At 49.9% G+C, this 27,511-nt stretch overlaps 1 protein-coding gene across 5 annotated transcripts in view; it reads right to left on the bottom strand.

Annotated features, from left to right (window-relative positions):
- TSPAN9 (tetraspanin 9) overlaps positions 1-27,511 on the bottom strand; it is a 209,812-nt gene that overhangs the window by 163,863 nt on the left and 18,438 nt on the right. The window contains exon 1 of one of the 5 annotated variants that reach the window (XM_037988407.2): positions 2,950-3,114. The exons of the other annotated variants lie outside the window; for them this stretch is intronic. The gene's annotated coding sequence lies outside the window, so the exon portion shown is untranslated. Of the gene's footprint in view, positions 1-2,949; positions 3,115-27,511 lie in introns of those variants that run through there. 5 annotated transcript variants of the gene reach the window in all.

The raw sequence follows: 27,511 nt of genomic DNA, 5'->3' as shown, positions 1-27,511 counted from the left end.
GACATACTGTGTAGCAAGAGGACAGTTTTTCTCTGGACTAAAACATGAGCAACATCTAAAAGTGGACGTCACCTCCCTGCAGGAGCACATTCAGACAGATCGGGGACTCAAACCTCTCTGTTAAGAGGGGTTCTTGTCAACTTCCTTATCTATGGACTTGAACTGGGTCTCCTAGGCTCAGATAAAAGATCCAAAATCCCTGTTAGGATTTAGAAATAACTCAGGGCCAGGCGCGGTGGATTTAGAAATAACTCAGGGCCAGGCGCGGTGTCTCACGCCTGTAATCCCAGCACTTTAGGAGGCCAAGACAGGAGGAGACCAGTTTGAGACCAGCCTGGACAACACACACACAAAAAATTTTAATTTGCCAGGCATGGGGGTGTGTGCCTGAAGTCCTAGCTACTCAGGACTCGATCTGCTGCTAGCCTAGCAGATCAAGGCTGCAGTGAGCTATGACTGTGCTACTGCACACCAGCCTGGGTGACAGAGCAAGTCTCTATCTATTTTTAAGAGAAGAAAGGAGGGGAGGGGAGGGGAGGGGAGAGCTCAGAAAAGCAGCAAGATGGTTCACAGTTTAAAGTCAGACAGACTCAAGCTGGAATGCTGCCCCTAACAGTAGCTATGTGACTGATACAGCCCCCAACAGTAGCTATGTGACTGATACACTATAGATAACTTCACAGCCTTCAGTCAAGGTTTGCAAACTCAGGTACCTACGAGGTGGAAAACATAAATTCAGGAAGCTAGCTATGTACAACGGCATGTCCCAGCACTGTGTCAAGACTGAGGGGTCAGGAAAGCACAGCCCTATATGGAGGTGGTACCTGAGAGTCAGATCCGGCCAATTGTTGCCACTGGGCAGCACAGGCTCAGGGTAACTAGACCTTCCAACTTTAAAAAGCCAACATTGGCTAGGTGCAGCGGCTCATATCTATAACCCTAGCACTTTGGGAAGCCAAGGCAGGAGGATCGCTTGAGCTCAGGAGTTTGAGACCAGCCTGGGCAACATAGTGAGGCCTTGTCTCTACCAAAAAAAAAAAAAATTTTTTTTAATTAGCCAGATATGGTGGCACGTGCCTGCGGTCCCAGCTACTCAGGAGGCTGAGGTGGGAGGATCACTTGAGTTTGGGAGGTCGAGGCTGTAGTGAGATGTGATCACACCACTGTACTGTAGCCTGGGCAACAGAGCAAGAACCTAGAAAGAAAAGAAAAGAAAAGAAAAGAAAAGAAAAGAAAAGAAAAGAAAAGAAAAGAAAAGAAAAGAAAAGAAAAGAAAAGAAAAGAAAAGAAAAGAAAAGAAAAGAAAAAGAAAACAAGGACAGGAGGACGGAAAGACAGAAAGAAAGAAAAGCAAAGCAAAGCCAACATCCTTATTTTGAAAAATCTCTCCAGTGTGTCAGTTGGGCCCAAACAAAATGCATCTGTGGCCTGGATCAGACCTAGAGGCCACTGGATTGCAACCTCAGCTCTAAGCCTGAGATCTGCAAAATGGGGGCAAATAAAAGAGCCTCGCTTTGGGAGAATGAGATGGGATTAGGTCTGTCAAGCATTTCGCGCCGCCTAACACACAGAAAGCACTTGATAAATGGTGACTATTAACTGGGCAGAGTTGGAAGGGACTTCAGGAAGACCCACCCCAACCTTCTTGTTCCACAAGATGAAACTCAGGTCCTATGACTGAGCCACAACCTGCAAAGGCGCCGGTGGCCAGCGGCAGGCTGGACCCAGGCCCACTGACTCCCACCTGAGTTCTGAAGGCCCAAGCCGCCTCTCTCACTTACAGAAGCAGTTTATCACCCACCACTCCATAAGGGTCCCTCCTGGGGGCTGGTCTACACCGTTACGGGCATCTCCCCCAAGGGAAGTGTTATGTGTCCATCTTTTTGATTCACCAGCAGAGCTCAGCCTCACCTCGGGCAGGTGATGGGGGCTTGGTCAGCATGAACTGACTGACTGATCCACGGCAATGCTCTCCCAGCTCTCCCGGCCCCGCAGTCAGGTTTACACTGTATGTGGTCCTTGGTCCAGGCCTGCGCCAAGGTCAACCTCCTGCCCTAGCCCAACCCGGGCTAGTGGAAAGGAAACGCTGGGCATAAAAGGAAGGGGGTGACATCAATAGGTAGAGAGATGAGGAGGGGACAGAGAAGGGCTGAGCTAAAGAAGGCATGCCAGAGGGACATGACGTGTACTTGGGGCAGGGCCAGAGTGTGGGCTGGCACAGCCGGGGAAGAGAGAGTGACGGGCTGGCACAGGAGCAGGGAGAGCAGGCTCCAGGGGAAGACTGCGGCTGCTGGCGGCACAAGGGTCCCCAGACAGAGGGACTCTGGCCCTGCTGAGTTTCTGCCACCCAGGTCCTGCCGGGTTTAATCAGCCAGGTTCCAAAGAGCCGAGCTGTGTTCCCTGAGGTGAAGGAGCACGCCAAGGTTGTGTCCTGTCCCCAGGCCCCCAAGATCCTGTTTGAACTCGTTCTTACTGAAAAACTTTCCATGCTTGAAGGCTCCGGGAGTTATGGCCTTGGAATTCCTCCCATTCATTCCAAAGCATACATTAAAGCTTTCCAATTAACACCAGCTGAAAAGTAAACCTTCATTTTAAAGAGGCAACAGAGGAAAGAAAGAGGGAACGAGTGGGCAATGAATTTCCCAACCAGGCAGCTGAAACGTAGAATGGTTGGGCTGAAAGGACCTCAAGGCTCATCTGGTACAAACCCTTTGTGCTACGGAGAGGCACCCGGGCCCAGAACGCGGAGTGACGTGCACATGGTCACACAGCCAGCCCACTTGGAGCAACACCAGACTCCGGGGCGGCCGGCAGCCAGGCCCGTGCCCTTTGAGTGACAGGGCATTGCACTGTCCCACAGTCCATATTCTCACCTGGGAACAGCTAGCACTTCCCCACTGAGGCAAAAGCCCAAAGTCACCCACACCTTTCAGCACAGGTTTCTCTCACCTGTCAATGGCTCACTCTCCTCCCCAAATCAAAGGAGGTGACCTGAAAGAAGGGAGAAGGGGAGGGCACAGGACCCGGTCAGCAGACAGGAGCGGGGGTGCATTCACAGCAGAGAGGCCCTCCAGTGAAGCACACGGCCCTCCGGGCAGGGGCAGGACGGACTGAGAGGATGGGGAGGGAGAGAAGGCCAAGACTTCCTGCAGAAAAAAGCACACACAAACATCACATGGTCGACAGCGTTTCACAACAAAGCTCCTGGAAGGCAGGGGCTGATCTGGGAGCCCCAGCAGGCCTGGCGAAGCTCAGACCCAAGTTTCCCCCATGGAAAGAACACAGACTTTGGAATGACCCAGATTTGAGTTTAAATCCCTTCTCTGGCATCCAGACTGGAGGACCTTGGGGAGTCAGTGAACCCCCCACTGAGCCTTGTTTTTCTCACCTATAAATAGATATCTAGCACAACACCTGATGCATCAAAGGTAAAGCAGGGGCCGGGCGCGGTGGCTCACGCCTGTAATCCCAGCACTTTGGGAGGCCGAGGCGGGCGGATCACAAGGTCAGGAGATCGAGACCATCCTGGCTAACACGGTGAAACCCCGTCTCTACTAAAAATACAAAAAATGAGCCGGGCGCGGTGGCGGGCGCCTGTAGTCCCAGCTACTCGGGAGGTTGAGGCAGGAGAATGGCGTGAACCTGGGAGGCGGAGCTTGCAGTGAGCCGAGATCGCGCCACTGCACTCCAGCCTGGGCGAGAGAGCGAGACTCCGTCTCAAAAAAAAAAAAAAATAGAAAAATTAGCCGGGCGCGGTGGCGGCGCCTGTAGTCCCAGCTACTCGGGAGGCTGAGTCAGGAGAATGGTGTGGACCCGGGAGGCAGAGCTTGCAGTGAGCTCACGCCACTGCACTCCAGCCTGGGCCACAGAACCAGACTCTGTCTCAAAAAAAAAAAAAAAAAAAAAAAAAAGGTAAAGCAGGAACTGCTGGTTATTCACACTGCTGAGACTTTCCTCCTGATATCTGATCCACCCTTGGCCACTTTATAAGCATCCTGAGGGCAGAAAGCATAGCACCTTGTCCAGTGTGGGGTCAGGGAACCAGCTTGGAGAATACCCATTTCTGGGCTTTCTAAACATCCCCCTACCTTCACTGTCGGGGGTACAGCAAGGGGCTGCATCTGTGACCGTGTCCCAAAGGCGGTGCTAAGCTCCATTGTCACCCTACTCCATCCACACTCCAGGGTCCCTGTGGACACGGTGATCTCGGTCCTGTGCCCACAGCTCTCCCACACTGTCCACCGAAGTCCCGCCTGTCTTTGCAACCTGCGTGCCAGGCTTAGCAAGTCATCTGACCCTCATCACATCTCTGGAGGGGCCGGAGGGAAGAAAAGGAGGCGTAAATGTTTTCCACCGGTCACAGATGATGAAACTGAGGCAAAGAAATTAGGCTGCTGCTACCTGGCAGTCAGCACAAGGCCAGTTCACACGTGGCTGGGAGTGGGCGAGACCCTCTGGCACAGCTGCAGGGAGGGCGTGCTAAGGAGCCCAAGGGCTACAGGTGCAGTGGGGCTGAGCTAAGAGGAAAATTTCCCCATGTTTGTCAATAAATATAAAACAAGTATCCCTGTTCCATTAAAAAAAAGAGCAGGGAGGGGGCTGGCCGGGCCCGGTGACTCATGCCTGTAATCCCAACACCTTGGGAGGCCAAGGTGGTCTGATCACCTGAGGTCAGGGGTTCGAGACCAGCTTGGCCAACATCATGAAATTCCATCTCTACAAAAATACAAAAATTAGCTGGGCATGATGGTGGGTGCCTGTAATCCCAGCTACTCGGGAGGCTAAGGCAGGAGAATCACTTGAACTCAGAAGACAGAAGTTGCATGAGCTGGGATCACGCCACTGCACTCCAACCTGGGCGACAGAGCGAGACTCCATTTCCAAAAAAAAAAAAAAAAAGGCAGGGGGGTGGGGGCGGTGCGGGAATCAGGTAAATGTGATAATGTAGCTATTAGTGGTGGAAATGAGGATGAGGATCTTCTATATGCCAGGGGGGTTCTAGATGCTTCACATATCAACTCACTTCACATTTGAATAACTTTGTAAACTAGATCCTTTATAATCTCCACTTCACAGGCGAGAAAAGGGTCTTAAATAGCTTCCATGTCACATAACTGGAGAGCGGCAGGCCCAGGACGGGAACCTGACGTGGGGCGCTAACCACCTCCCTGCACTGCCTCTTACCACACATGCCTTCTCCACCTTCAGGCCATTCCCTTCACCTCCCAGCCCTAGGGCGACAGCCAGGCAGGCAAACAGTCCTGCAGGTCCCAGGACCAGCAGCCACTGCCTCCCAAGGTGCTTCCTCTCGCTGGAGGGGTCCGGGACCTGGATCTGCTCAGGGGATTGGACAACTGCTCCAACTCCCTAAAAATCAGGCCAGAATTCTCCTGGGATGTGCTGTTCCCACCGTCTCAGATTCCCAGAAGAACAGATGGACAGGGGAATTTCTGAATGAGTAACTAACCACAGAAAAATAAAGTTATGTAAATCAGCCTGGAACACGATTACAAAGGAATTAGGCATGGCCTTTCCAAAACTCAGCCTGAGGAAGTGGGAGATACCCAGAATGTGTGTGCTCCCTCCCTGCTGCCTGCCCCGGGGCCGAGCTGGGCCCACTGTGGGTTTCCAGGCTGCCACTCTTTACAAAATGACAAGGTTTTTACCCCACAGGCAGCAGCAGAGGGACTGCTAAATGCACTTGGATTTCTCTCACCAACAGAAGAGACAGGCCCTAGGATATGAAAATCCGGCAAATAGTTCAACCGTTCCCTCTCCCCTCCCCTTGTTCTGGGTCCGCTGAAGTGCTTTTATTAATGATCCACTCGCCACAATCTCCCTCCCGCAGCTTATAAAACAGGGTCCAAAAAATGTACCAATGACTCTGCCCTATCAGGATAGGAAATGACGGCAGGAAAACTCGAAATCCTCCCATCGCAAGCCCTTCCAGCAGAACGGGCCGCCCTTGCAACACCCGTCAGGAAACCTGGATGACGAGGAACCGTCTGTGTAGCCACCCAAGACAGCCTGGAAAACAGGAGGGGAAATTTGGACAGGCCTCAGCTGGAATTCTATGTTTTCCGTAATTTAGAATGAGGCTATCTATCCTGCTGGCCTACTTCCTTTCCTAAAGCCATCCTGCTTGTAAAGGTGAAGATCTGTCACCCTGAAAGGCTTACAACTCTTCTGACACTCAGTGTGTGTCTGTCCCCAAGGGGGATGTCCCTCCACCCCTCAGAGCCACCTCGGGCTGAGGCTGAGTCCAGGAAACAACAAACAACAAACAAGCCAGAATGCGTCCAAGGGCGGCCACAGGGGCGGTGGGGTCTAGAAATGAAGTTATCTGAGAAGCAGCTGATGGAACTGGAGAAGAGACAGAGGGGTTCTGTTGTCAAATACTCCCAGGTTGTCATGTGGACCACAGGGCAGGCGCGCACTCCCGGGCTCTGATGGCAGAGGCATGGCCAAAGGATGGCTCCAGGAAGGCAGGGCTGAGAACCTGAGCTGTGCAGCAGCGGGGGGTAGTTCTCATCAGCAGAAACAGCCAAGCAAATGCCGGCCACATGGCGGGAATCCAGTGTGAGGGTGACCTACGGGGACCCTTGCTCCTCCAAGGGCCTCTCTTTACCTTACAACAATCATGAACCCTGCCGAGCTATGTGACTCAGGACAGAGGGCTCTTTCTCGGGTTTTAGTACCGTTTATTCTAAGTGCTCACGAAGTGCATTTTGCTCAGCACTTCACAAGCATTGCCGTGTTTCATCCTCATCAGAACCGAGTAAGGCAAGTACGATGCCTGTCGTCACGTGGTAGGAACCCGAAAACATCCCTTCTACCAATGAGAAAACTGTGGCTCAGAGAGGCTTCGCAGCTTGCTAAGGTCAAGTGTCTGGGCAGCAGCAGAACTTGTTTGTGAACCCCAGTCTGAAGCCCCAGGGCCTGCATCCTGATCCGCTATGCAGCTTACAGGGGCAGCAGTAGCCTTGGTCTCGAGAGACCTGTTAAAGGGTTGGCAGGCTGTGATCAAATGCAACGGGACATCACTAGCAGGTATCAAGTTGTTTTCCCAAAATGTTCAATAAACACACATTGCTTTTACAAAAGAGCAAAACTTTTATCTAAATGATCAAGTTCAGCCCACTGTCTTGCAATCAGAAATGCGTCCGCTTAAGGAGCAGTTAGCCAATGGCCGGGCACGGCAGCTCGTGCCTGTAATCCCAGCACTTTGGGAGGCCGAAACGGGCGGATCACCTGAGGTTGGGAGTTCGAGACCAGCCTGACCAACACAGAGAAACCCTGTCTCTACTAAAAATACAAAATTAGCCAGGCGTGGTGGCACATGCCTGTAATCCCAGCTACTCGGATGGCTGAGGCAGGAGAATCGCTTGAACCTGGGAGACGGAGGTTGCGGTGAGCCGAGATCGCGCCACTGCACTCCAGCCTGGGCAACAAGACCAAAACCCTGTCTCAAAAAAAAAAAAAAAAAAAGAAGAAGTAGTTAGCCAGTCAAAAAGACAGGCAGTAAAAAAGTTTGTTTAAAAAAATTAAAATAGAGTAGTCTGCAAGGATGTGGAGAAACTGGAGTCCTCACACACTGCTAGTGGGAATGTAAAATGGTACAGCTGCTTTGGAAAACAGTCTGGAAGTCTTTAAACAGTTCAACACACAGTTACCATATGACCTGGTGCTACAGACTGAATATTTGTGTACCCAAAATATTCCCATGTTGAAACCCTCGGCCCCAAGGTGATGGTATTAGCAGGTGAGGCCTTCAGGAGGTGATTAGGTCATGAAGATGGAGCCTTCAGGAACGGGATTAGTGCCCTAATGAAAGGGACCTCAGAGACCTCTCTGTTTCCACAGCATGAGGATATAAGCTTAGAACCCAGAAGAGGGCTTCACCAGGACCTGACCATGCTGGCACCATGATCTGGGACCCCCCAGCCTCCAGAACTGGCAGAAATAAATGCCTACTGTTCATTAAGCCACCCGGTCTGTGGGACTTTGTTATATACAGCAGCCTGAGCTAAGACCACCTGCAATTCCACTCGCAGGTATTTGCCCAAGAGAAATGAAAACACGTGACCACACAAAAGCGTGGTACGTGAACTTCACAGCCACATTAGGTGTAAGCCAGAAAAGGTGGTAATAACTCAAATGTCAGTCAACGACGAACGGGTACGGACAAACAAAATGTAGTCTGTCCATATGCTGGAATATTACTGAGCCCTAAAAAGGAATGGAACTCTGACACAAGCTACAACATAGATGAACCCTGAAAACCTTACGCTAAGTGGAAGAAGTCGTCACAGAAGGCCACATATTGTATAATTCCATTCATATGTCCAGGGTAGGTAAATCATGGAGACAAAGGGGACATTAATGGTTGGCTAAGGCAGGGAGAAAAACTGGGGGCGGGGAAGCGGGGCATGGGAGTGACTGTTAATGGAGTTTCTTTTGGGGGTGATGAAAAGGTTCTAAAATTGACAGTGCTGATGGTCACACGCTGAGAATACGGTAAAAACCACTGAACTGTCCTCTTCAGATAGACAAACGCTATGGTATGTGAGTTACATCTCAGTAACACAAACCTGTTGGCCTTCTTCCTTAATGTTATCAGATTACAGGGAATCTTTTTTTTTTTTTTTTTGATATGGAGTCTCACTCTGTCACCCAGGCTAGAATGCAATGGTGCAATCTTAGTTCGCAACCTCCACCTCCTGGGTTCAAGCGATTCTCCTGCCTCGGCCTCTGGAGTAGCTGGGATTATAGACGCCTGCCACCATACCTGGCTAATTTTTGTATTTTTAGTAGAGACGGGGTTTCACCACATTGGCCAGGCTGGTCTCGAACTCCTGGCCTCAGGTAATCCACCCACCTCAGCCTCCCAAAGTGCTGGATGTGAGCCACCATGCCTGGCCAGACTGCAGGGAATCTAATGAAGGACAGCAATTATGGGGTTAATGAAAAAACAACAGCACCCCACAAACTCACCACCTCCTGCCAGTGTCTAAGGTGTCATTCACTCACTCAACAAACACTCACTAAACACATGCTATATGCCATGCCCCGCCCTACATGAGGGGTCAGCAAACCACAGCCTGTGGGCTGAATACAGCCCCCACCTGTCTTTGTATGGCCTGCATGTGAGAAATGGTTTCTATACTTCATAAGGTTGAAAAAAAAATCAAAAGCAGAATATTCCATGATGTGGAAATGACATGAAATTTAAATTTCAATGTCCGTAAATACATTTTTTAGAACACAGCCGCACTCATTTATGGAGTGTCTGCAGCCACTTCTGTGCTGCAAGGGCAGGGTTGAGCAGCTGCAACACAGACCATATGGTCTGCAAAGCCTAAATGTTTACAGTCAGGTCCTTTACAGATGAAATCGGCTGATCACAGAGCTAGATGTCAGAGACGCAGGAGAGGAGAAGGGATGAGTAACAGTCAGGGTGCCTTCGTGGGGTTTATGACCCACTGAGGATGACAGTCGGGGTCTGAGGATCACACAAGTGAGTACACAATTATAAACGGGGGGAAATGCTGCTGGGAGGGCCAGACCCTACTGCCCAGTGAGCACGTGTGACAAGGGGACCCGCCCAGGCCAGGGGTCAGGGCCAGCGCCCCTGGAGAAGCACTTGACTCTGGACCTGGGGACATGGAGGGAGCCACATTTGCAAAGCCCCAAGGAGGGAGGGCGCAAGGCCCAGTAAAGGGGTAAAAGGACACTGAAGCTGCAGGGCAGAGTGAAGGACAGGGCATGCATGGCACCTGGCACTGTCAAACTGGCACACCCCTGAGGGTCTCCCGGGGTTCACAGACCAGGTCTGTGTCACTGGAGAATGTGGGAAGGGGACTGAGAACCATCTGATACACCTAGTACCACCCCACACCAGGCGACCTAAGAAGATAGAAGACGGAAGAGTTCATCAACCAAAAAATATCTGTTGATCACCTAACAAAGTGCCCATCACTTTATTTATCCAATATAGTACAAGACAAAAAATAAGATAGAGGCCTTCTTTTGGCCGGACGCGGTGGCTCAAGCCTGTAATCCCAGCACTTTGGGAGGCCGAGGCGGGTGGATCACGAGGTCAGGAGATCGAGACCATCCTGGCTAACATGGTGAAACCCCGTCTCTACTAAAAAACACAAAAAAACTAGCCGGGCGAGGTGGCGGGCGCCTGTGGTCCCAGCTACTCGGGAGGCTGAGGCAGGAGAATGGCGTAAACCCAGGAGGCGGAGCTTGCAGTGAGCTGAGGTCCGGCCACTGCACTTCAGCCTGGGTGACAGGGCGAGACTCCGTCTCAAAAAAAATAAAATAAGAAAGAGGCCATCTTTTGACTTCAACAGGAAAGAGCAAGTTGAAGAAACAAGCCCAGTTTCTCATCATGGCCTCAGGACCTGATCAGAGCCAGGTCCCACTACTCAAACAAAATTGCACTCGTGTCCCCAGTGCCTGGAATGAGCCTCCCCAGGCATCCACCAGGACTGCTGTCTCTGTCCCTTGGAGGGTCCATCAGATGTGACAGACTGGAGATGCTCTCCATCCCCACCACACATGCCCTGTGCCGTACCTGCAGCACCTAGGCCTTTACCCCATCCCTTTCTGCACCACACTTCCCGCTACCCAACAGACACATACTCCCTTGATGGGCTCTTACATTAGAATGTAAGCTTATGAGGACGGGAATTTCATTTTTCTCACTGCGTATTCCCAGCACTATGACCTGACATAGAGTTAGCTCTCAATAAATATTCATGGAATAGCTCCTGAACGACCATTGGGTCGATATAGAAGTTAACAAGGAAATTTGAGAATTTCTGGAAACAGGCTGGGCACAATGGCTTATTCCTATAATAGCCACACTTTAGGAGGCCACAGAGGAGGATCGTAGGAGCCAGGAGTTCAAGACCAACCTAGGCAACACAGCTAAACCTTATCTCTACAAAAAATTTAAAAATTAGCTGGGTGTAGTGGCATGTGCCTATAGCCCCAGCTACTGGGGAGTCTGAAATGGGAGGATCACTTGAGCCCAAGAGGTCGAGACTGCAGTGAGCTACAGTCATACCACTCAATGCCCTCTAGCCTGAGAGACAGAGTAAGACCCTGTCTCAAAAAAAAAACAAAAAAAAAAGCAGAAATAAATGAGATTGAGAGTAAAAAAATATATATATAAAAGATCAATGAAACAAAATCAGTTGTTTCAAAGATAAAATCTGATTCTGCTGAGCATAAAAATAAAAACAAAAACTTTTTAAATAAAAAGAGATATAATTCTAGAAAAGAACAAAATTGACAAACTTTTAAACAGACTAAGAAAAAAAAAAAGAGGACCCAAATAAATAAAATCAGAGATAAAAATGAAACATTACAATTGATACCACAGAAATTCACAGGCTCATTAGAGACTACTAAGAGCCACTAGATGCCAATAAACTGAAAAACCTGGAAGAAACGCATAAATTCTTAGACAATGAATATTCACGGACTAAATACAAACACAAAACACCTAAAGAAAATGTAGGCCGGGCGCGGTGGCTCACGCCTGTAATCCCTGCACTTTGGGAGGCCGAGACAGGTGGATCACAAGGTCAGGAGATCGAGACCATCCTGGCTAACATGGTGAAACCCCGTCTCTACTAAAAAAATACAAAAACTAGCCGGGCGTGGTGGCGGGCACCTGTAGTCCCGGCTACTCGGGAGGCTGAGGCAGGAGAATGGTGTAAACCCGGGAGGCGGAGCTTGCAGTGAGCTGAGATCTGGCCACTGCACTCCGGCCTGGGCGACAGAGCGAGACTCCGTCTCTAAAAAAAAAAAAAAAAAAAGAAAGAAAGAAAATGTAGGCCAGGTGCGGTGGCTCACGCCTATAATCCCAGCACTTTGGGAGGCCAAGGCGGGCGGATCACAAGGCCAGGTGATCAAGACCATCTTAGCTAACACAGTGAACCCCATCTCTATTTAAAAATACAACAAAATAGCCAGGCATGGTGGCGGGCACCCGTTGTTCCAGCTACTCGGGAGGCTGAGGCAGGAGAATGGCGTGAACCCGGGAGGTGGAGCTTGCTGTGAACACGGTTCGCGCCACTGCACTCCAGCCTGGGTGACAGAGAGAGACACAGTCTCAAAAACAAAACAAAACAAAAAAAGAAAATGTAAAGGCGACTTGTCCTCGATTTGTAACCTTGGGCAAGTTACCTCTTTACAGCTCAGTCTCCTCATGGTGAGATAAAAATAATCAATGTGAGTAAAAATGTAATGCAGCCAAGCACAGTGGCTCAAGCCGGTAATCCCAGCACCTTGGGAAGCCAAGGCAGGTGTATCACCTGAGGTTAGAAGTTCGAGACCAGCCTGGTCAACATGGTGAAACCCCTTCTCTATTAAAAATACAAAAATTAGCCAGGTGTAAAATTACACCTGTAATTCCAGCTACTCAGGAGGCCGAGGCACAAGAATCACTTGAACCCAGGAAGCGGAGGCTGCGGTAAGCCGAGATCGTACCACTGCACTCCAGCGTGGGCAGCAGAGTGAGACTCTGTCTCTGTCTCAAAAAAAAAAAAAAAAAAAGGGGTAATGCATAAACACTGATCATTCCTATCATTTTTTTGTGTTAGTATCTATTTTGTGTCACACATTAAAGGAGGGCAGTTTTAAATACATATCTCATTTAATCCTCACATAAACCTCATCAGGTAAGTTTTATTATAAATTTCTTTTAGATAGAAGCTCAGAGATACTAGGTGAGTTTTTCAAGGTCACACAGTGAACAAGTATCAGAATTAAAATTCAAACCTGGCACTATCGGGCCTCAAGTTCTATCCTCCTTCCTCTATATCCAACTATGAACCAAAAATATCCAAGTAGGCTGGCGAAAGGGGACTGACATCTCCTGGAGCAGCTGAGAAGTGTTACGAGGAGGTAAGATCTGGACTATGTTCTCAAGTGGTACAAGAATTCAGAGGAGGAGCAGAAGAAAGATATTCTAGGCCCAGAAAAGTGAAGGCACAGCAGTTCTTTTCCACAGGAGACTTACACTGTTGTGCCACAAATGAGGAGGACAATAGCAGAATCCCAGGACTTGCACCTGGATGAAACCTTAGATGCAGCCAGTCCAACCACTTGTTTTACAGAACAAGAACCATGGTCTACGGCGACAGAGTGACCTGTAGAAGGTTTTAAAAGCTGCAGACTGTGCCTGTGTTGCTGCTTCCTTTCTAAACTGGATGCTTTTTTATTTTTGTTCGTTTAACTCCTGGTTAAAAATTGGAGAATCAACACATGTTCACTGCAGCCACAGAAGATAAACCAGGATAAAGAAAAAGTCAACAGTGTCCCCACCACTAGCCAGAAACAATGCTAAATACTTGCATATGTAACATGTTCAGAGTTACAGTAAATGACCGGCACATCAGAACAGTCTGAACCTGGGTGAACTGTGCTTGTATTTGCATTTCCGTTTCCAAGTCTGTTTGCAATTCATTCATGTGTTCACTCATTCAGCCAGCAAGGACTGAGGACCTCCTATGTAACCAGCACAGCTCTAGGCACAAAGGATCCTGCAACAAACAGATATAATGAAATGGACTTTTGTTCCTTTCCCGCAAGGCTAAAAAAAACACCCACTGGACTGTTAAAAACAGATGAATCGGCAGGGCGCGGTGGCTCAAGCCTGTAATCCCAGCACTTTGGGAGGCTGAGACAGGCTGATCACAAGGTTAGGAGATCGAGACCATCCTGGCTAACACGGTAAAACCCCGTCTCTACTAAAAAATACAAAAAACTAGCCGGGCGAGGTGGCGGGTGCCTGTAGTCCCAGCTACTCGGGAGGCTGAGGCAGGAGAATGGTGTAAACCCGGGAGGTGGAGCTTGCATTGAGCTGAGATCCGGCCACTGCACTCCAGCCTGGGCGACAGACCGAGACTCCGCCTCAAAAAAAAAAAAACAGATGAAGGCAAGTAAATGCACCATCTATGTCCTACTCAAAGATCTCCAAGAGAACCGGTACACTTCCATCCACTGTGCCCCATACCCCACTAAATCAAGAGAAAAAAGACTTTTGACCGGCGTGGTGACTTCAAGAGACCCTGTCTCTTTAAAAAAATTAGCAAATTAGTATCCTAGGTATTTTTTATTGAGCTGTTAATATTTCCTAGAGCAGAACCTTCTAGTCTACCAGGGAGATCTAAAATGGAATTCCTGTGCCCAGGAGCCTATAGGGGAAGAGCACAAGGTCGTGGCCTCTGTACTTAAACCTAACACCCTATCTTCCCTGTGCCTGGTTTCCTCAGTCCACAGACTAAGGACCTCCTGACAGAAAAAGCTCATCCCTGGTCTTGTGCTGAGGTGGAGGAGGGACACTTACCTGGCTAAGGGAAGCGGGGGCAGAGATCTGAGGAGTGGGACTGATTCTTAAGCAGACATTTAACCTGACCTCCTGTTTCAGACCCTCCTGGTGCTGCAGATTGCTGAGTCTTTCGGGGGTTCTGGGGTGCTCATAGGATTGCTCATGCTTTAGGATTCAGCTTTCACGAGCCAGTTAACATGTGTCCTTTTACCTACAGTCTCTAAGATTGTGTTGTTATCATCAACTCCTCTGGTCTCTTTAAAATTGCAGTTTTATGGCCAGGCGCGGTGGCTCACCCCTGTAATCCCAGCACTTTGGGAGGCCGAGGCGGGCAGATCACGAGGTCAGGAGATCGAGACCATCCTGGCTAACACGGTGAAACCCCGTCTCTACTAAAAATGCAAAAAACTAGCCAGGCGTGGTGGCGGGCACCTGTGGTCCCAGCTGCTCGGGAGGCTGAGGCAGGAGAATGGCGTGAACCCGGGAGGCGGAGTTTGCAGTGAGCCGAGATCACACCCCTGCACTCCAGCCTGGGTGACAGAGCAAGACTCTGTCTCAAAAAATAATAATAAAAAAATAAAGAATCCTTCCTTCCAAAATGAAACTATCATTAATATCCTTAGAGAAATAAGATAATGACATCGTACCCATGAAACCAAAACCAAAAGGGTGCTGCAAAAGAGAAATACTCAGAAAACAAAATTTCTTGAAATTAAAAATCTGCTAACTAAAATAAAAATCCCAACAGAAGGTAGGACGATAAAGTGGAAGAAATCTCCAGGAAAGCAAAGGAGGGCGATAGGAAAAAAAATAAAATTGTAAGACCAATCCAGGAGATTTAATATCTAAATTCTAGGAGTTCCAAAAGAAAGGAGAAAACGGGCACTTTGGGAGGCCGAGGCAGGCGAATCACAAGGTCAGGAGATTGAGACCATCCTGGCTAACATGGTAAAACCCCGTCCCTACTAAAAACACAAAAAATTAGCCGGGCATGGTGGCGGACACCTGTAATTCCAGCTACTAGGGAGGCTGAGGCAGGAGAATGGCATGAATCCAGGAGGCGGAGCTTGCAGTGAGCCGAGATCACGCCACTGCACTCCAGTCTGGGTGACAGAGTGAGACTCCGTCTCAAAAAAAAAAAAGAAAAAGAAAGGAGAAAACGGAGGAAGGAGACCATCGGTGAAGTAACTCAAGAAAATTTCCCTGAACTAAACAGTGTGTGTTTCAAGATCGAAAGGATCCACAGTGGATGAAAGTCGAGTCACACTAAATCACGTCATGTGTGACACAGCAGAACACTTGAGACAGACTTTTCCACAGGACACCAGAGACTGCAGAGAGAAAAGCCATGCTACCTTCAAAGGAATACAACTGGAATGGCATTAGACTTCTTGACAGTAACCCTGGAATTTAAAAGAAAATTAAGCAATGCTTTGCACAGAGTTGCGGGTGGGGGACTGGAACCTAGCTGAGATCCTACACCAAGCCAAAATATCAGCAAAGTGTGAATGCAGAATGAAGAGTTTTTTCAGATTTGCAAGACCAACAAATTTTCACAGAGTACCTACTACGTGGTCCACTGCACTGCCCTGTGGCACATTTATCACCCTGCATCGTAGCATTCGATGACTCACTGTCTACGCCACAGACTCTAGAGGAGAGACTGTGTCTTATTCCTCTGAATACCTTCAGCACAGGGGTGAGCACACATGCTATGGGGTTACACAAGAAAGGCACTCAGCCCAGAGGGGAACGCTTAGTTAATGGAGGGAGGTGATATCTAAACTGAGTCCACGAGGAGTATCCAGAGGCGTGAGGATCAGGTATTGAGGTTTTAGAGAGTTTCTCACTGGGTTTAGTAATAGAGTTGAAAGGATAAACAGCACAAGGTTGGTCCAGGCAGCAGGAATATGTGCAAAGGTTTGGGGGCCTGGCCAGAGACAAGAGTCCCAGCTGACATTTGAAACTCAAGCCAGGAAAAAATGAATTCACGCCCAGGTAGCGCTAGTGATATCACCAGGTATCTGGATTTGTTTGGATCACCTTTTCTGGAACATGGTAATTTACAAATAAATAAAATACAGCCAATCTGAGCCTGAAGAATGAGGACACTGAAGCAAAGGGCTGTCTCTGGGTGTGACCTAAAGGTCCCTGCAGCAGCTTGGCAGTGCCACAGGGAATAGGCCACCACGAAGCCGATGCCCCAAACAGAAAGGGAAAGCGAGACCTAACGAGAGGCTTGCATGGGCCCCAGATGACGGGGACAGGGACACAGGGGCTGGACTGGGGGTCTGCTGTGCTCGGTCCCTCTCTCCTCACCCCAGCCTGTGAAATCCAGAGATTCAAGGCTCAGAAAGATCCCAGGCCCAAAGACTCGGAACAAAGGCCCTGAGTCAACCCATCGGGCAGCCAAACAGGCTGGGGATCTCATCTCAGCCTCCAGGCCACTCCCACCCCCTGCAGTGCCGCCTGGCAGACCTCAGGTTTTCATGCAGATTTTCACTGGCTGGATTTTGAGGTCAGAAGAAACCGTCAAGGATGAGTAACAGTCTGGCCCCTCCACCACTCTAACTCAAATTTATGGAGGCAGCTTTCTAGATACAGCCTCCCTCCCCCACTCCCCATGGAGGGGGCCGCCGGCGGCTCAAGTCTAATTGGATTTCCACAGCCCCGTGATGATTTCGTGCTCTGCAGTGGCAGCAGTGGTGGTGGTGGCGGCAAGGTTTCTGAAATAGAAACAAAGTCAGGGGCCTGTTTGCTCTGCTTCTGTGGCTGGAAACCCGCTGGGATCTGAGCAGCCAGGAGGGGGCCTTTCCTTCCCAAAATGGTCCTTTTCCACCCTACTGAACAATGCACCCTCCATCCCCAGGGCCCCAAGGGCTCTGCAGCCAAGGTCTCGGTTTTGCTGATGGTACATGTTCAAGGTCGGGGAAGACAGTCAGCCTGAGCATGAGAAGCCAGCTCCAGCCCCGCGCTATATAGCCAGGGAGCCGAGGGAGGGGCAGCCTCTTGCCTCTTTTACTATTGTTTTGTTTTGTTTCGTTTTGTTTTTTTGAGACAGGGTCTCACTCTGTTGCCCAGGCTGGAGTGCAGTGGCACCATCACGGCTCACTGCAGACTCGAACTCCCGGGCTCAGGTAATCCTCCCACCTCGACCTCCCAAGCAGCTGGGACTACAGGTACGTGCCACCCCGTGTGGTTAATGTTTTTATTTTTTGCAGAGACGGGGGTCTCATTATGTTGCCGAGGGTGAACTCAAATTTCTGGGCTTAAGTGATCCTTCTGCCTCAGCCTCCCAAAGCACTGGGATTACAGGCGTGAGCCACCAGGCCCAGTCCCATCTTTCTTTTTAAGAACCTCCTCCACTTCCCACCACCAGTTTCTGCCTTTGTTAACTTTACATTTTACAGGCATAATGCCTCCCAGCCTGCAGCTCTCCGAACACTGAACCACCTGTGTCTCCTGTGGCCTCAGTCTCTCTAAGCGCTCTCTCTTCTTCATTATACAAGAGGGGTAAACTGAGGAACAGGGTGTGGTAAGCTAAAAGCCATTATTGTGGGGACCCCACCACTGTCAGAAACTCCCATGCCAAGTCAGCTGCCAGCTGTTGGTGCCCATCTCTGACATGTGTCCCCCACACACCTCCCTGTGGGGATAGGTGGGTGTATGCACAGGTGAACTAAGCAATCATACAAACGTGTGTGTGAGAGCCACAGCATGGGCAGGCATGTGTGTGTGTGTGTGTGTGTGCAAGAGCGAGTGTGCATGCTATGTGTAGGCGCACATGGGGTGAGGATGAGTGGGTGAGGGCTGAGCGGGCATCTGAGCGTGTGCACTGCACATATGAATGAGTATGGGAGGGTAAGGGAGACGGTGATGAGTGTGGATGTGACCAAGCACACCTGAGAACATGAGCGTGTCCATGAGCGTGTGTGTGTGTGTGCGCCTGTAATCCCAGCACTTTGGGAGGCTGAGGCAGGAGGAATGCTTGAGCCCAGGAGTTCGAAACCAACCTGGGCAACATCACAAGACCCCCATTTCTACAAAAAATACAAAAATTAAATTGCAAAGCAGGTCCTAGGCCCCCAGGGTCATGTTCACTCCTTGAGACAACTACTAGGTAGGGCAGGGACCCTCACCCCATGGGGATTCAGACACCAAAGCACGTGGTTAACAGAAAAGGAATCACCCCAAATTCAGAAGCCCCTGTTTCCCGCTCAGCTCGCCTCTTCCCTCCCTGTCCCTCTCAAGGCAAGCTGCACAGATGCCTGGGCTCCTGGGTTCCCTCCCTTACTCCACTCCAGCCTCACTCTCTGACCCCAATTTTTCCAGCCTGTAGCTTTAAAAAAAAAAAAAAAAACAAGGAAAAAAGTCTTCCTTACTTCCTCAGGGAGCGATAAATATAAGGATTATGGAAGTGACGTTCTGAAAGCGATCTGAACTACTTGGAAGGAAAGGGATAGGTAAAATACGGGGCATTTTGGCCCAGACTTCAGTCGGAAACAGAAGGAGGTTCTCTCCCCTGGGAGAAGACGGCACATCTGCAGCACTCTTCCATCTGCCTGCCTCGGGGCGCTGAGCCCCAGTCGGCAGCAGAAAGCTGGGGCCTCTACACAGCAGGGCTTGTCCGAAAACACAAAGACACAGGGTCCTGCAGGCCCAGAGAGGCTGCCGTGCCCAGACGGGGCACAAATTCCACTCCCCAGGCAGCCTCCCCTCATCTGGAAACAATTTGCTTTTCCTTCCACCACACAAGTGAGTTAAAGGAGAGGGCCTGCCCCTCCTCCCTCTTCCAGGGTGACCAGCTGAATGCCTGACAGCAGCCAAACAACAGGCACAGGGTCCCCCTGCCCATCACCCCCACACGCCTGTCCACTGTTGTCCTAAATGACCGGTCCTTTTGCTCTGGAAATATGGACAAGAGTCCAGGGCACAACCTTTGGAACCTGACTGACCTAAGCTGACAGCTGGCTGCACCACCTTTTAGCTCTGTATCCTTGGACAAAATGGTTACTTTCTCTGAACTTCTTGCTAAGTAAACCGCAGACAAAGTTGCTGGAAAGATGAAATGAGGTGTCCACAAAAAGAGTCTGCACCGAGCCAGGCACACGATAAGCAGTTGGTATAGCTAACAGTTTAAGAGGCCAGACGCAATGGCTCACGCCTGTAATCCCAGCACTTTGGGAGGCTGACGCAGGAGGAATGCTTGAGCCCAGGAGTTTGAAACCAACCTGGGCAACATAGCAAGACCCCCATTTCTACAAAAAATACAAAAATTAACCAGGCGTGGTGGTACATGCCTATGGTCCCAGCTATTCAGGAGGCTGAGGTGGGAGGATCTTTTGAACCCAGAAGTTTGAGGCTTCAGTGAGCCATGATGATACCACTGGACTCCAGCCTGGGTGACAGAGTGAGGCCCTACCTTAAAACAACAACAACATTTAAAAAAAAAAGTTATTAGTACTGCTACTGTCTCTTAGTTGATTCTCTTCCTAGCAGCCACAGCAATCCTTTTGAAATACATGCCAGCACTCCCACTCCTTTGCTCAAAGCCCTCCATGGCTCCCATCTCTCCTGCCATAAGAGCTAAAGCCCCTAAGATGGGCCTAGATAATTCAAATCCCATGACCTTCCCCTTGCTCACTCCCCTTCAGCTGCACCAGCCTTGAACAGGCCTCAAGTGCTCCCACCTCCTGCTCCTGCTGCCCCGGGAGGCACCCCCACAAGATGTTCACAGGTTCACTCCCTCCCCGTCTTCCAGTCTCTCCTTAAATGCCACCTCCTCGGTAAGGCCTTCATGGCTTCCTGACCCCACCTCATCCTCCCATCCCGCCCACTTTACTGTCCTCCATAGCATTTGCCACCTCCTGATATACACCAATTTTCATTGTCTGTCTCCTCCACCAACACACGAGCTCTTGAGGGCAGGGATTTTTCCTCACTCCTGCAACCCCAGCGCCTGGAGCAGTGCTTGGCCAGAGGAGCCCTTCAAATATTTGTGGGATGAGGCTTAGGACACTTAGCGTGAACCAAGCAGAGGCTGGGACCAGAAACACGAGCCCTAAGCCCGCTTTCCCACTCTCCAGGTGCCAGTCGTTTGAGGCTGGTGGCCGCCTCATCCCAGTCGCTCCTCAAGATCACGGGCAACAGAAAACAGGAGCAGTGTCTAGGAATACGTGTTCATGCATGGCATGGTGGGCAGCCCTACAGAAACAAAGACCAAAACGATTTCTCCCAGCTGCATCCCCCAGGCCAACTTGCAGTCCCAGTTTAGCGGCCCTGAGTGCAGAGAGGAAACCACAGAGAGAGTCACAGAGACACAGCTCCTGCCTTGGGAAGCCAGCTGTCAGGTTTGAGGTCCCCAGGTGGGCACATCCAGTCCGATTCACCCCTGAGTCCCTGGTTCCTAGAGCCTGCCTGCACACCATAAGCGCTCAATCAGTGTTCAGCAAAAGCGTAAGTGAGCAAATCCCATACAGATAAGCACGCGAGGATGGAAAGATAACTAACATAAAAATCCTCAGTAAAATATTACTTGACCTAAAACAGCATGCAGACAACAGCTACCACGGATAAGGCCGACAAAAAATAGTAAATACATTTTCATCATAGTCACATCGAGGGCAAATGCATTCTGAGGCAGGAACTGGTGACGGCAGCCAAGGGGAATGGAGAACAGGCTCAGGAAATCTCTTTTCAGTAAGTACATTTTAAGAAGTAGGACAAAACTCTGCACATCACGACAGTGTACTTGGTCAATGCTTACTGTGATTATATCATTGTTGTTTTTTTTTATTTTATTTTTTTTGTGACAGAGTCTCGCTCTGTCGCCTAGGCTGGAGTGCAGTGGCTGGATCTCAGCTCACTGCAAGCTCTGCCTCCCGGGTTTACGCCATTCTCCTGCCTCAGCCCCTGAGTAGCTGGGACTACAGGCACCCGCCACCACGCTCAGCTAGTTTTTTTTCTATTTTTAGTAGAGACGGGGTTTCACCGTGGTCTCGATCTCCTGACCTTGTGATCTGCCCGCCTCGGCCTCCCAAAGTGCTGGGATCACAGGCGTGAGCCGCCGCGCCCGGCCATATCATTGTTTTTATGACTGTCTTGACACCCGCCAAGGGAACCAGCTGGAAACTAGGAAGCAGAACATGTAGGTTTCTAGACGGGCTCTCCCACCTAACAGCAAGTGGCCTGGAGCACATGGCTTCACCTCGTGAACTCATCTTCCTCATTCAAAAAAAGGGCAGGTTGGGTGGAACATTGTCCTGGCCACCTGGACACTGGGTTGTCCTTCTCTGGAGCTCACTCATTCAGACCACAAATATGGGTTAAGTGACGTCTGTTCCAGATCCAATTTTGGAATATGCAACATGTTATTAGTTACTGTAGTCACCATGCTGTGCAGTAGCTCTCAAAAAATATTTCTCCTTGGGGCCGGGCGCGGTGCTCAAGCCTGTAATCCCAGCACTTTAGGAGGCCGGGCGCGGTGCTTATGCCTGTAATCCCAGCACTATGGGAGGCCAAGGTGGGCAGATCACGAGGTCAGGAGATCGAGAACATCCTGGCTAACATGGTGAAACCCTGTCTCTACTAAAAATACAAAAAAACAAAATGAGCCGGGAGAGGTGGCAGGCACCTATAGTCCCAGCTACTCGGGAGGCTGAGGCGGGAGAATGGCGTGAACCCGGGAGGCGGAGCTTGCAGTGAGCTGAGATCCGGCCACTGCACTCCAGTCTGGGCGACAGAGCGAGACTCCGTCTCAAAAAAAAAAAAAAATTCCTCCTTGGCCAGGCTAAGCAGCTTATACCTGTAACCCCAGCACTTTGGGAGCCAAGGCAAGAGGATCACTTCAGGCCAGGAGTTCGAGACCAGTCTGGGCAAAATAGCAAGACTCCGCCTCTACAAGAAAATAAAAAAAAATAGTGGCAGGGCATGATGGCATAAGCTTGCAGTCCCAGCTACTTAGGAGGCTGAGGCAGAAGGATTGCTTGAACCCAGGAGTCAGAAGTTGCAGTGAGTCATGATCACACTACTGTCGTCCAGCCTGGGCAACAGAATGAGGTCCCAACTCAAAAAACAACAACAACAACAAAAAAAGCAGGGGTAAAGAGCAGGTGCATGAAAGACTCTCTCAAGAATTCTGCCAGCATCACTACTAACTGAGCGTCCACAATGTGCAGCAAACCATCCTCAAACCAGTGGGGTGACACCTCCTCAGGAGCTTCCAGTCCCAGGAAAAGAAAAACCCTAGGGGAAGAGACACGAGACCCAGAGAAAGGAGCAGACAAACAGGCCAAGGGTGACAGTATCCGTTCAGAGCCACATTCCCGAGCACTGGAAGGGCTGCAGCAAGGCCGCCAGCCTTCGCTGGGAGCCTCCCAGCCACCAGGGAGCAGGCAGAACAATGGGCTAACCAGAGCCATCCTCTGTCTCAAAGGCACTGTGTCTCCAGACACAGGAGACAGTGAGACAAGGTGCTGACAGAAGGGGCTGGCCCAGATCAATGGGGTGCCAGTCAGGCCGAAGTCAGAAGGATGGAGATGAGCACAGACACCGCCCAGGGGTGGCAGCAGCCAGTCCACAAGGCCCGAGAAGAAATCCACTTTAGGCAGGAAAGAGCGGGGGCTTGTTTCATAGAACAGTAGTAAGGAGCACATTCCAGGTGTGTTTTCTGGATGTGTGTAGGCTGGAGATGGGAGGCTGCCAGAGGATGAATCATGGGGCTCAGAGCAAGATTCGAAATTGCACAGAGTGGCATCTAAGAGATCATCTCGGCCGGGCGCGGTGGCTCAAGCCTGTAATCCCAGCACATTGGGAGGCCGAGACGGGCGGATCACGAGGTCAGGAGATCGAGACCATCCTGGCTAACATGGTGAAACCCCATCTCCACTAAAAAAAAAAAAAAAAACTAGCCAGGCGAGGTGGCGGGCGCCTGTAGTCCCAACTACTCGGGAGGCTGAGGCAGGAGAATGGCGTGAACCCGGGAGGCAGAGCTTGCAGTGAGCTGAGATCCGGCCACTGCACTCCAGCCTGGGCGACAGAGCGAGACTCCGTCTCAAAAAAAAAAAAAAAAAAAAGAGATCATCTCATGCAACATCATGGTTAACTTTACAACTCCAAACACAGCATCCCTAAGCAACAGACATGGGTTTGGCCTAAATCCCAGCAACAACGAGGAGCTCACTATCTTCAAGGCACCCATTTCTCTGCTGGATGGTTCAATTTTTAGAAAGTTCTTCCTGGACCTAGACCCAAATCTAATGGCCTAGAATCCTTCACCAAGGGTCCTAGGTTTAGTCCTCAATCCTACACATGTTGGAAAACTGTTATTATGCCCGCCTTCAATAGCACTCTATAAAAGACAATTTCCCAACAAAATGAACATTCCCAAATCCTTCCTCCAGTTCCTATGGAGTGTAGTTTCCACTCTCCCAGTCCCCCTCCCTCCAGATGACTTCAGACTTGCCAATGCCCCAAGCAGAATTAAGTAAACCCAATGCCACAAGATGTGATCTGAGCTCCTGGGAGCCAAGCTCCACATCCAGGATGGTACTGTTCTTCTTAGTAACCATGAAGCATGGTTCACTTATATTGTCTTCCATTTATTCTCATTTATTTGTTCAATCAACAAACATTGGCCACCTAGAACTGAGCTAGGTACAAGGGGTGATGAGAAAAACGCCATGTCATCTTTGCACTCAAAGACATAACCAACTTAGAGAGATAACAACAAAACTAGACACATTAAGGAAGGGGAAAAGAACATGCTGCTTATGGGTTCTTGTAGGAGTGTCTCCTAGAGGCACCCACCCCAGTGCAGAAGGATGACACCAGGAAAGGAGGTGATGCCTGGGGTGAGCCTTAAAATAATGCAGGACTCCCGGGGAGAGCCCTGGTGAAGCCACAGGGTCTGGACTTACCCTCCCACCTCAAACAACCAAAAAATTGGACAGAACACACGAAACTACTTCAGACATTGGACAACAGGCAACACAGGACTGCAATCCCTGACAGAAGAATGGAACAAAACAGGCAAGTCCTTTGATTGTCCAGCTTATTTCCTGGAGGCAGCTTCCAGGCAGCAGTTCAGACAGCAGGAATCCAAACGGAGTCCAGAGGTCTCACCAAGTTGAGGAGATAGGAATTCGAGTTCATGCCGCTAGGATTCTTAGGGCAGAACACCAGAGAGGAGAGGACAGCACGGAGAGAGCACAGGGAGACTCGCAGAAGAGTACCCTGGACTCTCTGGCTGATCTGCACCCCAGTGGGGTGAAATCCACAAGACTGAGAAAAGAACCACTGGAAAGCAACAGGCTTAACCATCTGTGGAGCACACACAGGGCCAGAAAGAATTCACATCCCTACCAGCAAGAGTGGACAGACCTCAAAAACACAGGGTGTTCGGTAGAATCCTCAGAAGGGTGTTGCCTCAGTAGTGAGGCTAAATGAGCCCTAGACAAAAGGCTGGTCTGGATCTACCATAACAGAGCTTAACAGAGCTTAACAGCAAACCTCAAATGTACGAACCTGAGCCCAAGTAATTTAAATGAATGCCAGAATAAAGCCCAACACTATTCAAGGAAATATAACAAAACCTAATATGCATCAACATTACAATTATAGGATGTGGCATCCAATTAAAAATTAGTAGACATTCAAAGAAGCAGAAAAATATGGAGGAGAAAAATCATAAACAGAAAAATCAATCAAAGAACAAACCCAAAAATGACAGAGATGATGAAACTAGTAGACAAAGATGAAAAAAACAAGTATTATAAGTACGCGCCAAAGCTCAAGAATGCAGAGGAAAACATCAACATGATGAGACAGAGATACAACAAACACTCAAATGGAATGTCTAGAGATGGAAAATACAACGTCAGAAATGAAAAATACACCAGAGGGAATTATTTAACATGAGATTACCCACTGCAGAAGATCAGTGCACTTGAAGACATAGCAATAGAAACTATTCAAAATGAAGCACAGAAGGAAAAAATTACTGAAAAAAATAATAGCATCAGTAACCTATAGGACAATATCAAACAGTCAAATATTCATATAACTGGGGTACCAGAAAGAAAGGAGAGAGAAGTGGAGACAGAAAAATACTTAAACAACAGTTGAGCAAATTTTCAAATTTGCTAAAACAATGCAGTTAAGAGATAAAACAGGCCAGGCATCATGGCTCACACCTGTAATCCCAGCACTTTGGAGGGCCAAGGCAGGTGGATCACCTGAGGTCAGGAGTTCGAGACTAGCCTGGCCAACATGGTGAAACCCCATCTTTACTAAAAACACAAAAATTAGCCGGGCGTGGTGACGCACACCTGTAGTCACACAGCTACTCAGGAGGTTGAGGCATGAGAATCACTTGAACCCAGGAGGCTGAGGTTGCAGTGAGGTGGGATTACTGCACTGCACTCCAGGCTGGGCAACAGAGTAAGACTCCATCCCCCTGACAAAAAAAAAAAAAGAGAGAGAGAGAAAACAATGCCATACCCGGGAAGCATTTCAAGCAAGGTAGATCACCCTGAGAACAATGAAAAATGAAACCTCATGATTGGGAAAGGAGGAAAGAGCTACAAGCAATTTGGCATTACAGAAACAATATGGACAAAGTGACTTTAAGTAGAGAACGAGGCTGGATGGGAGGAGATGTCAGTCCCCAGCAGGCTCTGTGGGTCTCATGTAGTCACTTAGCCCTCACTTGCATGCCAAGGATGAACCACCTTGTTCTAGACGCACCTTGTTCTAGACAGGTGCAACTGATTTTCTGAACCTAAAGGCAAATTTGGCAGTTTTCCTAACAGGAGGGTCCAGAGAACAGAAGCGAGGTCTGGGATCCAAGTGTAACACCTGAGCCCTCAGCCTGCCCCCTCTTCATGGGAACAACCCAGCTGAGATGGGTCCAAGGGTGGACCCCATTTGAAACAAAGAGGCAACGAAAACATTCTACCCATCTTTAAGGTTCTTCTCCCCCCAACTCCTGGAATCAGGCAATTCTTAAGCCACTTCAGGGATCATAAAACCTTCACTTGACAGATGGAAAAAATCTGAGGCACCAAGAAACGACATGACTAGCCCCAGGCCGGCTGGGGGCCCTGACTCCCAGTGGGCAGTTCTTCCCGCTGACCCGCTCTGCCTGTCACTTTCGGCTGCACTCTGGCACTCTGCACCGCTTTGGCCGACGTCCTGCATCGGTGCACATCTAAACATGCAGGTCTCCACACGTTCACACTAGCTCCTCAGGGGCAAAGACAGATCCCGGCATCAGTGAGCTCCTGAACTTCCACGGAGGAGGTGCTCACACGTCTCCCTCATGGGCACTGAGTGAAAGGGGCCTCTCTGCCTGACTCTGGGGAAGGGAGAAAAGAGATGAGGGTTCCCCAAGCATTTGAGGCCAGAGCTGTCCCTAGCCTGATGTGGGAGAAGGACAGAGAAATTGAAAGAGACATTGAGAGAGGCAGAGAGGCTGACGCACCATCCCAGTTACCAGGCAACTCCCCCCTCCCCAACGGAGGCATGGATTTGGGCAGGGGTGGGGGGCCATTCCTCTGGGCCCTGGGCCATCACTGTACTTGCCACCCCTCCTCCAGGAAGTCACAGAAGAGGAAGAGGAAATCGTCTTGAACTTTCCCTCCCTTCCCCTGCCCCTCCCTGCCATAGTCCCTTCCCTCAGCCCCATCCTCCTTGTGGGTTCTGGGGTGAGCACCTCCTCCCAGAGATTAAGAATGAGCAAATTCCTGGGCTGCTCCTGGAGCCTCGCTTTTTATCACCCTTCCATTCTGGTCAATTCTCAGAAGCCAGTGGCCAGGAATGCCAGAGAGATCTGAGCTCAGCCCACCAAACCCAAAATAGCCACACACGTGCCTCTCTCAAGTCCTCACGGATTTGGCCATTTTGGGTGCATGTTTTCCTCCAAAGCTGCCCACAGACTCTGTTGGGAGCTCTGAGGTGACCCTGGGTCGAGCTGACGAAGACGGGAGCAGGCATGGGAGGGGGAGAGAAACGACAGAATCTGGGTCACAATCCAGAAAGCCTGGCTCCAGCCTCCTCTGCTCAACCGCCCAGACACCCAAGGAAAGACAGCCTCAGTATCCTCAGCCGTGAAATTCTGAGCAGTGGCCTCCTCTTCCCTTGTCACCTCCTTTGGGAAAGGCA

Source organism: Chlorocebus sabaeus, chromosome 11, assembly GCF_047675955.1.
Source record: "Chlorocebus sabaeus isolate Y175 chromosome 11, mChlSab1.0.hap1, whole genome shotgun sequence".
Classification (NCBI taxonomy): Eukaryota; Metazoa; Chordata; class Mammalia; order Primates; family Cercopithecidae; genus Chlorocebus; species Chlorocebus sabaeus.
Note: the sequence above shows the minus strand (reverse complement) of the source record. Positions and strands in the feature narration are given on the sequence as shown.